Below are 14,994 nucleotides of genomic sequence, written 5' to 3' on the forward strand. Positions count from 1 at the left end.
AATAACATTTCAATGCTCCAAACATCCTCCCATACCCACCACAGCAAACTACCAGCAGGAAAAACAGGCTGCACATCGGAGGCAAAACATTCAGTTTGGCATAGAAGGAGCTGACATGAGTCTCAGTTCATTTTCCATACCCTTTAGGGCGTTGTTAATATGAACAAATACATTCCTGCTCTGAAGTTATTTTAAAGAGCAATTTTACAGATTATATGCAGAAATGACCTGAACATGGCTGATGTAATTTATTATGTTCTTTAATGTTCTTGCAACAAAAAGATCTTGTTGTCATTCTGCCCTCTATGCAAACCGTGTTCAAAAGGATGCTTAAAAAAATATTAGCCTAACAAGTCATTCTTGCTGGACGTAAATTGAACAAACATAATTCAGCTACTGACTCAGATTAAATAGAAGCGAGACAAAATTCCTGAACACAGAGTGATTTAGAAATGTGGGTAGGGCAACAATACATTGTCAAGTTTTATGCTAAGCATGAGTCTGGGTAAAAAAACCCACAAGGGAAAACATATTGGACAATGCAGATCTGCGAACGGGCATTGGGGTTTCCATACCCTATTGCAGTCCAAGTCTCTTTGCAATGAGATCTAGTTCTCATGTGTCCTGGTTTCAGCTGGGATAGAGTTAATTTTCTTCCTAGTAGCTGGTATAGTGTTATGTTTTGGATTTAGTGTGAGAATAATGTTGATAACACACTGATTTTTTTAGTTGTTGCTAAGTAGTGTTTATACTAAGTCAAGGATTTTTCAGCTTCTGATGCCCAGCCAGCAAGAAGGCTGGAGGGGCACAAGATGCTGGGAGGGCACACAGCCAGGACAGCTGACCCAAACTGGCCAAAGGGATATTCCATACCATATGACATCATGCCTAGTATATAAACTGGGAGGAGTTGGCCAGGAGGGGCGTATTGCTGTTTGGGAACTAACTAGGCATCAGTCGGTGAGTGGTGAGCAATTGCATTGTGCATCACTTGTTTTGTATATTCTAACTCTTTTAGTATTATTATTGTCATTTTATTATCATTACTATCTTTATTATTATTTTCTTCCTTTTTGTCCTATTAAACTGTCTTTATCTCAACTCACAAGTTTCGGGGTTTTTTTCGATTCTCTCCCCCATGCCACTGGGTGGGGGGAGTGAGCAAGCGGCTGCATGGTGCTTAGTTGCCAGCTGGGGTTAATCCACGGCATCCTAGCACTGAATGACTGTATGTGAATGTCAAATTTTCACTAAAAAGACCTCTCGAAAATGCAGGAGTAGAATTCCAGTCTTCTGGAAAGACTGTGGAAAACAAATGAGGGAATTGTAAAAGCTTGGAGACCAGGAGGCAATGATAAAGTTCACATTTTATTTCTCTTAAATAAGTGATTTACCATCTGGGTAGCATTGGGGAAAATGAGGCAGAGTAGGGATTAGCTTTTCTTGATTAGTGAATGTTTAGGTCAGGCAAATGTAGGGCTGACCACTAGGCCAAAAGCCTGGTCATGTTTTGCTGTTGTTGCATTGTCTGAAAAAGGATTTTATGAACCATGTTGTCATACCAGATATGCTATTGCCTGAAAGTTGCTCTTTTCCCAGTTTGCTCAGGACAGAGCAGAGTTTTATAATAGGCATTTTTCCACTTATGGTTCTTGCTCACTCGGCTGCCAGGACTGTAAACTATTTTGTTAGAAGCCTTTTTTAGGAGGATTTGGTGGAGATAGGTACTTTGCTGTACAAAAGGATTCATTATTTTGAAATGTGCTTTTGCCTCTGGTTTTGAATACAAGCCAAACTTTTCAGCATGCTCTGCAGAGGCAATGCAGCAGCAGATTTGGGAAGCTTTTCTCCCCATTTCTGAAGCAGTAAACCTGCAACAGGCTAGAGACCTTAGTTCCCAATGTCTGCATGGATAGATGGAAAATACTCCAGCAAAGAGGGAGGCAACTTCCCATCAGAACCCTCTATGGCTTAATCAAAACCAACGCACCTCTATCAGATGTTTTCATCTTGATAATTGGGCAGATTCCACCAAATATTTTTTCCCAGACATTTAACATCAGCAACGTATGACAAGCATGCTAAAATAGTGTTTCTTTTCACATTGGCGCTATGGAAAAAGTCCTACAATTTAATGTAAATTAGTTTTAGCCTAGCAGTTGCCCTCCAGTGTGTGTGGTATGTATTCCTCTGTGTTATTAGTGAGATTAGTTAAATTGTGGTATTTCTGATCTGCCTTAGAGCTACAGGTCAAAGGGGAATTGACTGCCAGTATGTGACTGACTCTTACTCTGCAGCTGTTCAACCGTATTTCCAAGGCAAGCCATTAGTGCATTTGATCCTGGGATCCAGAAGACTCCACAGCATGAGGAAGCATCCAGAAGAAACACAAAGCATAGCCAACATCACAGAGCATGAGAAGCTTTGGTTTGAGCGGTGCTTGTTGTTCATGTCACATGCACGTTCTCAGCAAGGGGCAGTCCATGCTGTTATGTTTTATCTACCTTCTCCTATCAATGGGCTTCGTCATAATAGGTATCTCCATTCATGGTTTGTTCACTATTAACTTCAAAAGAGTTACTGTAGTTTAAACTTTGAACATTATCTAGCACACTTGCTGTTCAGTGATATTATTCTACCTAGTCTTTTATTTCTCTAATGAGTTAATATGCTGTTACTTGAAATGGTGCTAATCTGCCAAATTAGAACCAGATTAAAGAAAAGAATATGAACTATTAATATAGGACCTAAATACATGCTTGAAAATCTCCCTGAGAGCTTCAGTGATTGTTTTACTATGAAGTCTTTTATCTAAGTGAACCTGGATGATGAACCTAAATAAAGGTAGGAAAGTTAATTGGACCTTTTACTATAGAATTAGCATAATAGGTCTACCTTTCAAGCTGCCAACTCTGCTATAAAATAGTCAAACAAGAAAATTAGCTAAGTTTGAATATATGAATGCCTTTGGTTTTAAGAATGAGATCAACAAGTCTTATGCAAGATACTTACCCTTAGGAAAATGAAAATACGAGAGAAAGGTTGTATAGCTAAGTTGCAGAGAGGTGGCTTTTTGCCTTCTCAAAGGTATTTGAAATATATATTCCAATATAGAGAGAAGCCTTATTATTGGACAGTCTTTGCTTTTACACTAACACATGCAGATTGCTATAGATATAGCAGGGCTCAGGGGAGAAAACCTGGCCTATATGTATTAAAAAAAACAGATATCAGAAGCTAGGGTCTTAACCACAGCCCCAAGATCTAAATAAATTGCACCAGTGACAGAAGCAATGAGTGTACAGCAGCTGACTGCAAGGAAAGCTTATGAGCACGCTGTAGTGAAGCGCAAGTCCCAGTGAGTCTCTAAACCTCTTGTAGAAAACAATAGTTTACACCCCATTGCAGGCATTATCTCTGCCCTAGTCGGGGGGCAAGAAATAAAGGAAGTCATGGAGGAGAAGGTGAATTTTAAGATGCAGCCTTCTCCACTCAATTTCTTATGTTGGGCCTCTTTCTAGATTTCAGTGCCATATTGAAAGCTTACCTTGATGAACAAAATTCCTTGTGCCCTGTTGACTGTTCAGTAACTAGGCAGACTAAACAGTTTTACTGTGGAGCTCATACTGACTGAACTTGGAGACAAAGCAGAGGAGAGCAGCTTGATTTATTGTCAGCAGGAAGCCGCCTCTTCCACTGTGGGAATCTGGGGTCTCAGGAGGCAACAGGAGCTTCTGCTGTAAGTCGCAGTACTTCTGACATGAGAAAGATAAGGGCACACTTTTTTCCCAACAGTGTTATTAATTTTCTGAGTGCGTAGGTGAAAAGTAAGCAACCTTTATGAAATGAGTGTGCACACTTCCCCATTTACACTAAAAATATAGGATCTTACTGGAAACCTTTCAGTCAGCAAGGGTGCCCATCTAAAAATGCAATTGATGGTGTGCTCCATGTGGAAATGCACAGCTGGATTTTAGAGCATTAATGTAGTAAAATTTTAGTAAATGCTTTTCCTGTAGTTTTTCCTTTGCATTAGTAAAAGTCAGCATAATATATTGCAACATCAGCCTGAACGGCTGACTGCCTTGGCTTTGCTATCACAGTTTACATTTGTTTTACAAGCAATCCAGTTTTACATGGATTGTCTTTACTGGCCTCTGTGCTATGAAGTTCATCCCATGCTCTTCGTATGAACAAGTCCTTATGCTGTCTCTGTGTAACACTATAATGTATCTCCTGAGCATGTGTAAAGGCCATAATGACAGTTAAATCTGAATGAGATTTCTGCTGGAATAAAAAATGCATTCAGGTCAGTCACTTAGAAGTTTTACAGTCTATGCAGTCTATCAGGTTTTCTAAGTCAAATGATTATTCCAGCTTCCTAGTCTGAAGCCACAGGATGTAAAAAACCCATCATTTATACAGATGCTAATTACTCCCTAAAAGTATTCAAAATTAACTGTAACAATTCTGATTTTAAAAACTAGTGCTACTAAGAACATTTAAATGGTGTAATTGCATTTTTCAGCTATACTAGCATGTGTGACAGCACAGAATAGAAAATGAATCAGTGGTGGTTAATTTCTGATGTGAGTTTAGCTCTACAGCATCAAGAGAAACTTCAGTGGTTCTGCAAGGCTGTAAAGGGAATTTCAAATTATAAAAATTGGGATCTCTATAAAATAATTCTGCCTTCAGATCTGTTAATTATGCATTGAAACAAGAGCTGGGTATTTGTTCAAGGTGGGAAGCAACTGCGAAGTTCAGCATGAGAATACAAAAAAGGTACTTCGTGAAATATGATCCTCGTCTAATAGATTTAAAGTAAGACCTAAACTATATCCCACACATTTTCTTAGCAACTCTGTGATCCTGTGAACCAAGAATCATCAAAACTGAAAAAAGCACCAAGAAAACAGGCATGTTTTTTAACCAGCTGGTTTTTACTTTCTGGTCTGGTGTAATAAAAATCCAAACAAATTGCTCTGTATACAGAAGCTGTATTTTCCATGGATTTCTGTCCAGTAATCACTCTGCCACATTAATCTCTTCTTTTGGTCTCCCTCTAGCACTTAGAGTGCCTCCCATGACCCTGAGCTCCTTTTGGTTGAGTGGACAGGGGGTCAAGAGGCAGTGTGTGCGGTGGCTGGCTTGGAACAGGAGTCAGGGTGCCAACTGCCCAGCCTACCCCTGCTTCTGAGTTTTTGGGAGCCGGCCAGAAGACAGAATACCTGACCTCCCTTTGCCTTCCCTTACACACAGTACCAGTGGTCTGTCTTCCTAGATACCAAGTTTTACAAAATTTATAAGACATTAAAGTCATTGGGATTTCCACCTTTCCATCCAGCATGACTGAAGCTAGCCAGCAGATACGAAAGTTATCATAGAGGGACTCAGAAAATGGATACATGCAGGTAGCATGAATGCATAACCCCCTTTTCCAAAGCAAACTGTTCTAAAAAGGCTCAGGACAGCCTCTCATGCAAGAATATTAAAACACTGAAGAGACCACTCCTTTAGCAATGAAAAGAAAAAAAATAAGCAGAATGTAATCCTCAGTAAAACCTCACATGATAAAAAAAATCCAAAACAAACAAAACACATGACAAAAGGACAGCCCATACTCAGAAAGACAAAGCATGCAGTTTCCAGCTAAACAGAACTGTAGCTCCTTGTGCCTTACAGTCAGCACTGAAAAACACATGTGCCTGATGAGGAAAAAAGGGGGGGGCGGGACGGGACAGGGGACGGAGGAAGTTGTTGTAGTATTAAAAAAACCACTAGGAAATAAGTTGTGGGTGGCGGCAGAGAACAAGAGGAGAACCTTGAATGATTCTTTCCTCTGAATAACCTTGTATTATATTAAGGAAATACTAAATCCAGAATAGGAAATTTTAATACAAAAAGAGTGTGTAAAGTTTGCAAAATGAAGTGCAGCTTTTCTGCAAAAACCTTCCTACACTTCCTCTGTAAAGAATTTTTTATAATTCTGTAGGGAAATAATATAAACTGAGTTCAATTTCATTCCAAAACATAGTGCCTTATGTAGTAGATTTGTGCCCCAAGTGTCCTGTTTGGCTCCCTTTCTGCACAACACTGGTCCCAGTGGTGCCACTCTGGTAGAGTTATCAGTAAATGGCCACTCAAGAGTTACTTATATAGATCATAATTTTTCCCTTGGCAAAGGGTAGAGTCTTCTAGTGCAGCACTAGGGAAACTGTACTTCTTTCCCAAATACTTGCTAGCTCTCATTTTCAGTAGCGTTGAATATATGCACAGCAAATACAGTCACTGCGCCATTTCTCATCCTTCTGGGCTGGTTTAGGGCCCAGCTGGTTCCTTTTATGTTTACTCGTCATTTCTGGTCAACAGCTATTTCAGAAACAAAAGGAGGACTGAGACTACCCTTAAACAGGATAATTACTTCTGGACTTCTCTGAAGTTTTCACATGCCACTTCCTGCAGCCACTATGTAATAAAAATATTGAATTGTTCTTTTGCAATTACACAAACTGACAGCAGGCGGCCAGGAGTAAAGTAAGCATGCATGCCTCCATGTGTTGTGGGGTGTGGGTGTGTGAACATACTATGTGTCCTGTGTGTTCTCCTGCAGAGGGATTAAGAAGTTCCATGCTGGGGATTTCAGGCATACAGAGATAGAGCCAAAACAGAAGAGAGGAAAACGTGTTTATAGTCCTTCGCACAGACTTCTCTAAAATCCTCTATCAGCCTATATACTCCTCACCCAGCCTGTATATTGTAGCTGCTCTCTACATCTGCAAAGTGGTATAAAGCAGAAGGAATACATTAGTGAATCTGACTGCTGAAAGGCAAATACAAAAAAAGGGGTTTTGAGAACTTCTCTGTAGTTATTAGCAATCACAAATGGCGACATACTCTTTGGTGTTTCAAATAATATTTGGGAAGGGAATTCCATTCCAGATAAATGTCTAGCTGAAAGAGTATGAAACAGAGTATGCATCCAATCACATGGTAAATTGCACTGAAGAGAAATTGGAATTACCACAAAACAAGTCTTCCAAACACCAGAAATTGAACTAAGATGGCCAAACATGCAGGAGAGGCACAGATAAATCATCCAACCTTTTTTTGTCTTGCAGAAAGAAGGGAAAGTGAAGAGGAAAGGGGGAGACAGAGAGAGAAAGGTAGAACAGGGAGCCATTGCCCACAGGCATCACTGCTTTCAGAGAATATGAACAATGATGTGTTGTGATACGTAATAATTATTATCATATGGCCCTTGCACAGCATCCCTGCAAAGCAGATCTAACAAAGTCCCTTGTGTGCTCTACGTGGACAGCTGACTTCCAGCACTGAGCGTCCCTTCTCATCTTCATCTTGGCTGCAGTGCAGCTGGACTTACAGCATTTGCTTTCTGGGACCATCAGGCATCCAATCTTGTTTACAATATGTGGATCCTTACTCCATTCTTTAGCTCCCATATAACACATTTTTTTTGTGCAGAGAACAAAGGAGAAATCTGGGAATGTTTTTGAGAAAAAGACTGTCTTGGCTTGTCTCATTAGCACTGTGCCTGCAAGACAGCAGCAGCTGCTTGTGTGTTGAGGACATCTCTGATGACTTTGGAACAGGACACCACCACTGTACCAGGGATCAAGCAAAGATGACCCAATGTTGTACTAGTTAGATGTGGCTGTGCACCAGCACAGCAAGTTAAGAATGAGCAAGAACTGTGAAAATACAGTAATGCTGGAGCTGTGATTGCTAATGTTTAAGAGGAAAATGTTTTAAAAAGCTTACAATAGGGAAAAAAAAGAAAAAAAGAAACCCGAAAAGAGGAAGCTAGAAAAGCTTTGTGGTTAGAATGACCTAACAACAGAGATCCGTGGTACAGAGCAAAGCCGACTGTGTGGCAGGGGAGAAGCGTGCTGCACCAGTGCCTGTCGCTGTCGCTGTCACACCAGTCCCAAGCCTCCTCGCCAGCTAAAACCTCTCTGCAGGCTGCCGCGGCCCTAGCAGGCGGGCCGCGGGCGGGGACAGGGCGCGAATACCGCGCCAAGGCTGCCAGGAAACGGAGGTAAAACTCCCCGTGCTGCTCCCTCCGCCGGGCGCGGGCTGGGGGGCTCTGCCGGCCCCCCAGCGGGAGGCGGGCCGCCTCCTGCCGCAGGCCCCGCGCCGGCGGCTGCGGCGGGCAGGGCGGTGCGGGGGGGTACCCGGCCCCCCGCGGGACCGGTCCGGCGTTCGGGGGACAAGGACCAGCCGCACAACGCGGGGGACGCTGCTGGCCGAGTGAGCCACGCTTGCGCCGGCGAAGAAATATTTTAAAAATAAGAACAAAGACAATGCTGCACCAGGAAAGCTGATTGTTAAAATTTCCTTTTGCTTCGAAATGTAAATTGGACACCTACTTTGTTTGGATTTTGCACCCACTTCTTTTAAATGGAGCCTGAAATATGGTCAGGTATAATGATTCTAAAATAGCTTCAGCTACTCATGTTTGCAAAGCCATGAAATTGAGTGTGTTTTCCATGGGGAAAATAATAAATAAAATAAAATAAAAAATAAAATATGATTTCCACTTCTCTCCTTGAAAGATTCATCCTACAAGGCACTTATCAAGCTGTCAGTGCACAAACGATTGATTTTTATGTAGACATATCAATAATTCCACTTGTTTGTCTTATGTGAGTGGGTAAGTTTGGTATAGACATAAATGGAAAAAAACTGGCTCAAGGACGACTAAATACCAAAATAAGAAAACACTTTAAAATATCAGGTAATGTTTTAAGTCTTTCATTGAGTTATCTTAGGCTTCAGAAAAGATTGGCAGCACAGATACAACAATCAAGAGTGTGTTTTACTTCACGTTCGTAGAGTCCACAAGCAGAACTTTCTAAGGCACATGTTATTTATTTTAGCCAGAAAAGTGCTATTGTTGGGTTGTGTCCACCCATTTGCAGGAATGGTTACAGCTACAATGACAAATCTGTACTGTCTTGGGAAAAGGAACATCCTCACAAGGAGGAGTGAGCCGAAGGGTAGACAAGTCTTTAAAACTGTATTCTGTAGAAAAATGTTCAGAGGTAAGACTGTATAATGGACTAGTCTTTCACTGCTGTTTAGAGTGGCAGAGGTGACTGTTAGCTCCCTGCTCTTCTGTCAGCTGCTTGCAGTTCTCTTAGGGGACATTTTGGTTTTCCAGGCTCACAACTGCCAGAGATGGGAACAAGAGGAACCGTTCCCAGGACCTGCCTCGCTGTGAAGAGATTCAGCCCCTGGACAACTGGTTTGCTACCCAGAGCGTTGGACATGCATTTTGCTGTCTCCTAAGATACTTTTCTGATTTGACTGGCCTGTTTTGCTCTGTTTGGCCAAGCGAGCAACTAATCTTTAAGTCTGGAGGAAAGTGTCTGGTTCAGCAGTCTGCAAACATGCCAGTGCAGTGACTTCTGCATTCCTGTTTCTTCTCCATGCCTGCCAGTAATGCGGAACTTGCATATGCAATAGTCTCTTGCAGTCTGGGAGATCCTTTGCGCTGCTTTGCTCTGGGCACTTAACAATTGCTCTCCTTTTTTTTTTCTTTTGTTTTTTTTAAATGTATGATCTTCCTCTCCATGAAGGGTCTTAGACTTGCATTGTGACAGTCTTGGAAATGAAGATTTTACTGTTTTTTTCCAATTCACCTTCCAGTGTACACAGTGGAAACAAACAGGATGCTGGCCTCCAGGTATGCAGAATGAGTCTTCGGAGCCCTCTCTGCCACAAACCATACAAATACACACTTTAATTAAAAGGTCCACATAAACCAAAATCCAGCATTCCCTGGGGAACTCTCCTCATACTTCTAATACCAGGCCAAGAGACAGAATAGCAGTGGATGATGGATCGGTTTCTGTAACGACAGCACTTTTCACTATATTTTTGTGGAATTAAAATTAATCAAGGCTTGCTAATTTAAACATTAAAAACATAAGGAAGTTCCACAGTAAAAATTGTTTGAGCAATCCCAGTTCCACCTCCAGCCCCATACATACACTCTGCACCTAATGAGCCTGCATGGTCTTTAATTACACTTTCAGGTACCATTTTAACCCGGGCTCCTTAGATAGTAAGCAATGCACAAAACTAGTACGTCTGCCTATTTCATTCCCCTTCCCCTTCCTTTTTTTTTTTTTTTTTTTTAACGTTAGCGAGTTTTAATGGAACTTGACAGAGGGACAGCCTTCTCAAAACCAGCAAAGTTCCTACAGTTTCATGAAAATCTGTGGCTGAAGAGAGAGAAGAACATATTAGCACCCCAGCATAGAAAACTTGCAGTGTCAGCAGCAAGCAGATAAACCATGTAGCAGGAGGATATTATTAATGCCCCAACCGTGATGAAAGGTTGCAACTTACTCAATGCTAGTCAAGCCAAACATGCACCCCTAAGGTTAGTTCTGCAGCTCAGGACATCTTGTTCCCTGCCTCTTTCAGTGCACAGCAGGGGAAGAAGCAGCCTTTCACTCTATCACTGTCTCCAGCAGTGATGAGATCTGTGAAGCTTCCACCAAGTGCAAGAACAGGCCATCTCAGTATTCAGGAAAAAAGGAGACATATCAGCAGACCAGCTTGGGTAAGTAGGGAATCATGGCAGAACTCCAATGCAAAACAAGAGCATACAGGATGTGGAAGCAGGGATGGGCTACAAAGGAGGAATTCAGAAACATTGCCGAGGCATGCAGGGATGGTGTCAGGAAAGCCAAAGCTCAGTTGGAGTTTCAACTTTCATGTCAAGGGTAACAAGAACAGCTTCAGCTCCTAAATTAGTGGTAAAAGGCTGGACAAGGAAAATGGCAGACAGTTACTGAATAGGCTGGGTGACTTGGTGAGAGTGGACACAGACACACCTGAGGAAGTCAATGCCTTCTTTACCTTATTCTTCACCAGCAAGGTCTCCCAGGCCTCAAGGCCTAGGATTCACGGAGGGGAAGGATGACCATTAGTGGATGAGTCAGGGATTGCTGGAGAAAACTTGACTCATACAAGTCCATGGAACCAGAAGGGCTGTGTCCAAGGATGCTGAAAGAGCTGGCTGATGCCACAGCAAGGCCACTTTTGATCATCTTTGAGAGGCCATGGATACCCCTGCCAACTGGAGAAAAGTTGCACCTATATTCAAAAAGCACTCAAAGGACAGCCCAGGCAACTGCAGGTTGTCCAGTCTCAATTCAATCCCTGGAAAAAACAGGAACCGAGTTCTCTTGGATGATATTTCTGGACACATGAAGGAGAAGTAGGCAATTGGGAATAATCAGCATGGGTTCACTGAGGATAAATCATGCCTAGTGAACCTGCCTGATTGCGGTTTTTTGATAAAAGAATGGGATTTGTGGATGGGGGGAGAGCAGTGGATGTCATTTACCATGAGTTTAGCAACATTTTCAACGCTGTCTCCCACAGTGTTCTTGTATACAAGTCAGGACATTATGGTCTGGATGGGTAGCCAACTGGATGGGTAAAGTACTGGTTGGATTGAGTCAGAGCGTTGTGGTTAATGAGTTGTACTCGATCTGAAGGTTATATTGTGGCATCTATCCTAGGGTCGGTCCAGCAGTAGGATAGGTTGCCCAGAGAGATTGTGCAGTCTCCATTGTTGGAGGTTTTCAAGACCAGATTGAGCCCTAAGCAAACCGGTCTGACGTCATTGCTGACCCTGCTTTGAACAGGAGGTTGCACTAGAGACCTCCTAAGGTCTCTTCCAACCTGAATGATCCTGTAATTCCCACCATGAGTGCTCAATACTGGAAAGCTGCTTTGGATGCAGAATCCTCTCCCAACACTAAGTTGTTCCACACTAATTTTACAACCAAGGTACAGAAACTTCAAATACCCCATTGCTGAAAACCTTCTTTCACATACCTACTGTCTCAGCATTTCCTTCCCTGACAGAAAACAAACATGTTTTTTGTTTGGGTTTGTTTTTTTCTTTTTTTTTTTTTTAAGTAGCAGGGACTGTTCAGTGTAGATCACATAAGCTCACACATCAGACACCACAGGTACCTCAGTACAAGTACCTACAAAACAAGAAACTGCTTAACTGAGAAGCATCTGTGACATCTGGCTTAAGCTGCCAGTTCCTGAAAACAAAAGCCAGGATGAAAAGAGGGTATAAAATGTGCTGGGGTGTGGGGAAGAGAGGGTGACACTGGGGAGAAAGGGACTGATGGAGATGTATCAGGCAGAAGCAGAGCACCAGGAAAGAATGAGGAGATGCAGGGCAGATGGGGCCATTCTCCTTCAACACTAATCCTATTGCTCTCCTTGGTGTCCTGCCAGTAACAAGTGGTGCCCCTGTTCATGGGAGACGTGGTATAGAGCAGAGGAATGAAGTTGCACAGAGCTGCTCTGAGTGCTCTTAGCTCCCTGCAGGCCCAGACTAGTCCTTGCAGGGTATGTACAGCAAGGCAATACAACTAGGAGAAGCACGAGGGCAAAAAAATATTGAATTTCCTCCCCAGATGTGACTTACACAGATTTCTTCTGATTATTCTGGTCCAAACAGCAAAGCAGTTCTCTCCTGCTTCAGTTGTCTTTTCCCCTTTCTGTGGCCTTGCTTGACACATACTTTCTGATGTCTGCACCCAAGGTGACAGAGCTCTCATAGAGAGCATCTCCTTCACTATCCAGCTACAACTCAGTCCTGGACCCTATTTCAAGTAGAAAACAGCACACCATGTTATCTTGACATAAAAAATAATGCAGAAAGGGGCTGAACAGGGCAGCCTTGATTCTGGTCTGTCCTACAAATATGTGTAATTTGAGCTTTTCCTGTATTTTACTAACAAAATGGACAGCAGAGAGCAGAAGCTGTAAAGGTATTTCACATGGGATCCTGGTTTCTGCCAGCATTATTCAGACTTCTTTGATGATAACAGATTTTTGAGCTGAAAAAGGAATGGACATGGTGGACAGATCACACGGACAGAGCCTCAGAGAAGTTTGTTTTCATACAGGGCTTGCCGGCTGACAGGAGAGACCAGCGAGAGGAGGGAATGATGGATCTCCTGTTGAGCACTGACTGCTGGGTCTTTCTGCTGTCCCACACACCTGAGCCTCTTTCTAGCATGTTGATGTACAAGTTTCTCCCCATGTGTCAGCACTGACAGGTCAGGAGGGCAGTTAACTCATGCACACAACCCAGGTCACAGCACATCTCTTCAGAGCAGGGCAGAAGTTGCTGTGCATCAGCCTACAGCATACAAACAGTGTTGTCCCAAAAATCAGGATTCTTTCACCCGGTGTGCAAAAAAAGCCAATTAACACACAGAATCGAGATATTTGTTTATTTCATGTCTGTGCAGAGATGGGTGCTAGGTGGTAACTCCACAAAGCTAGGACTCCTGGTTAACACCCGGTAAAGCATTTTATACCTGTCGAGCAACAGTTATCAGTATTTTTACAGTTTTGCTTAGTTACTCTCGTTCCTATTGGTTCTCGCAAGTCTCATCTCCACTCAAAGTCACAGCATCCTCTTTTTTTACTGCGCATGTTCTGTGAGGAAGGGGCTTCTGTTGGTAGGGGGCTCTCCCTACCTGAAGGTGGGTTTTCTAGTATGTTAATTAGGATAGTTCACTCAAAGTTCAGGTAGCTTTTTGGTTGCCCTTGTGCTTATCTTGGTATTTCTTTACCCGGCTGACTTATGGTGTCATCTTGTTTCTCTTCTCAAGGTCACGCCTCGTTAACTAAGTAGCATCCTTTGTTTTTGTTTCTCACATATCTCCAACAACAGCAGTGCTCTTTTGTCAGCAGCTCATAAGCCAGGCAAACCTGGTCAGGCATTTGTAGACATAGGAACAGGTCAATCATTAATATTACCTTAACAGTCCCACTTGCTGTTACTAAATGTCAACCCCCAATTCCAGCTGAGGGAGACTGGAAGGCACAATCTATCAGTCCGTAAAGCTTGCTCACTAGTACAAATAACCCATGCTTCTCTCTACCCTGCAACAACAGGCTTGACTTGTGGTTGAAATGATTTCTTCTCCCTCCTTCCTCTCTCTCCCTCTCCCCCCCTCCCTTCCCCCTCCTTTCCGCTCTCTACTCATCCCCCCGGCCTGGCACAGAAAATTTCAGCTAAAATTGTTCATGAGAGAATACTTGCATGCAGGGTAACCCTCCCTATCCACTCTTCCAAATACGTCCAAAGCATTTGAAATAAAGTCCTTCTCACAGTAAATGACCCCAGCCTCTGACTGAGAGGGCGTTGCACTCTTAGCAGGTTGTGGTGAGAAACAGCACAAGGGTTTCAAAGGGCTGAGCAAGAGGTGACATGGTGGACGACAGTGCCTTGGAGCCATTTCTGGAATCCATTGGCCTGCCGGCTCGGCAGTCCTGTGGCTGAGCAGTGGGGGTGTGGTGGGTGTGGGAGGATGATCAGATCTCAGGGCTGGGAGAAAGACATCCAGGTGTTATCAATGTCCAACCAACCTGAAGTCACAGGTATTGTTTAGGAGTGGAGGAGGCTTTCGCTTTGCACTCTTGGCTTTTTCCATTGGTGAGTTTTTTAGGAGATAACAGCTAGTTTGTGGGTGTCTGCATTGGGGGAAGAAAATACTAGTGTCTGCAGCATAATCAGTCATGTAAAACCATAACCAAACTGTACATCCCGTGGCTGAGAGACCCCTGTGGGTCTTAACATCCTCCCTTTATTCTCCTCTAGTCCTTTTTCTACTCCAGTAAGCGATCACCCTCGGACAGGTCTGCTCCTACAAGGCTTCTCCCTCCTACTGGCACCAGCACCCCCAACCCCTGAAGCTGCCGCTCCGGCGCTACCCCGAGGCAAGAGTTAACGGTGACTCTTACGGTAACGCGGAGCTATCAGCGGACATTAGCGATGTTGTTGCTGCTGCTGTTGTTTTAACGACACACGGGGAAAGAAAGTTTTCTCCCCCGAGCGCCTTAGCAGTCCACTTTCCGAGCACCTTAGCAGTCCCGTTTCGGAGCAGCAGGCTTTCCCCCTCTGACAAGCGCGAC

Source organism: Gymnogyps californianus, chromosome Z, assembly GCF_018139145.2.
Source record: "Gymnogyps californianus isolate 813 chromosome Z, ASM1813914v2, whole genome shotgun sequence".
NCBI lineage: Eukaryota > Metazoa > Chordata > Aves > Accipitriformes > Cathartidae > Gymnogyps > Gymnogyps californianus.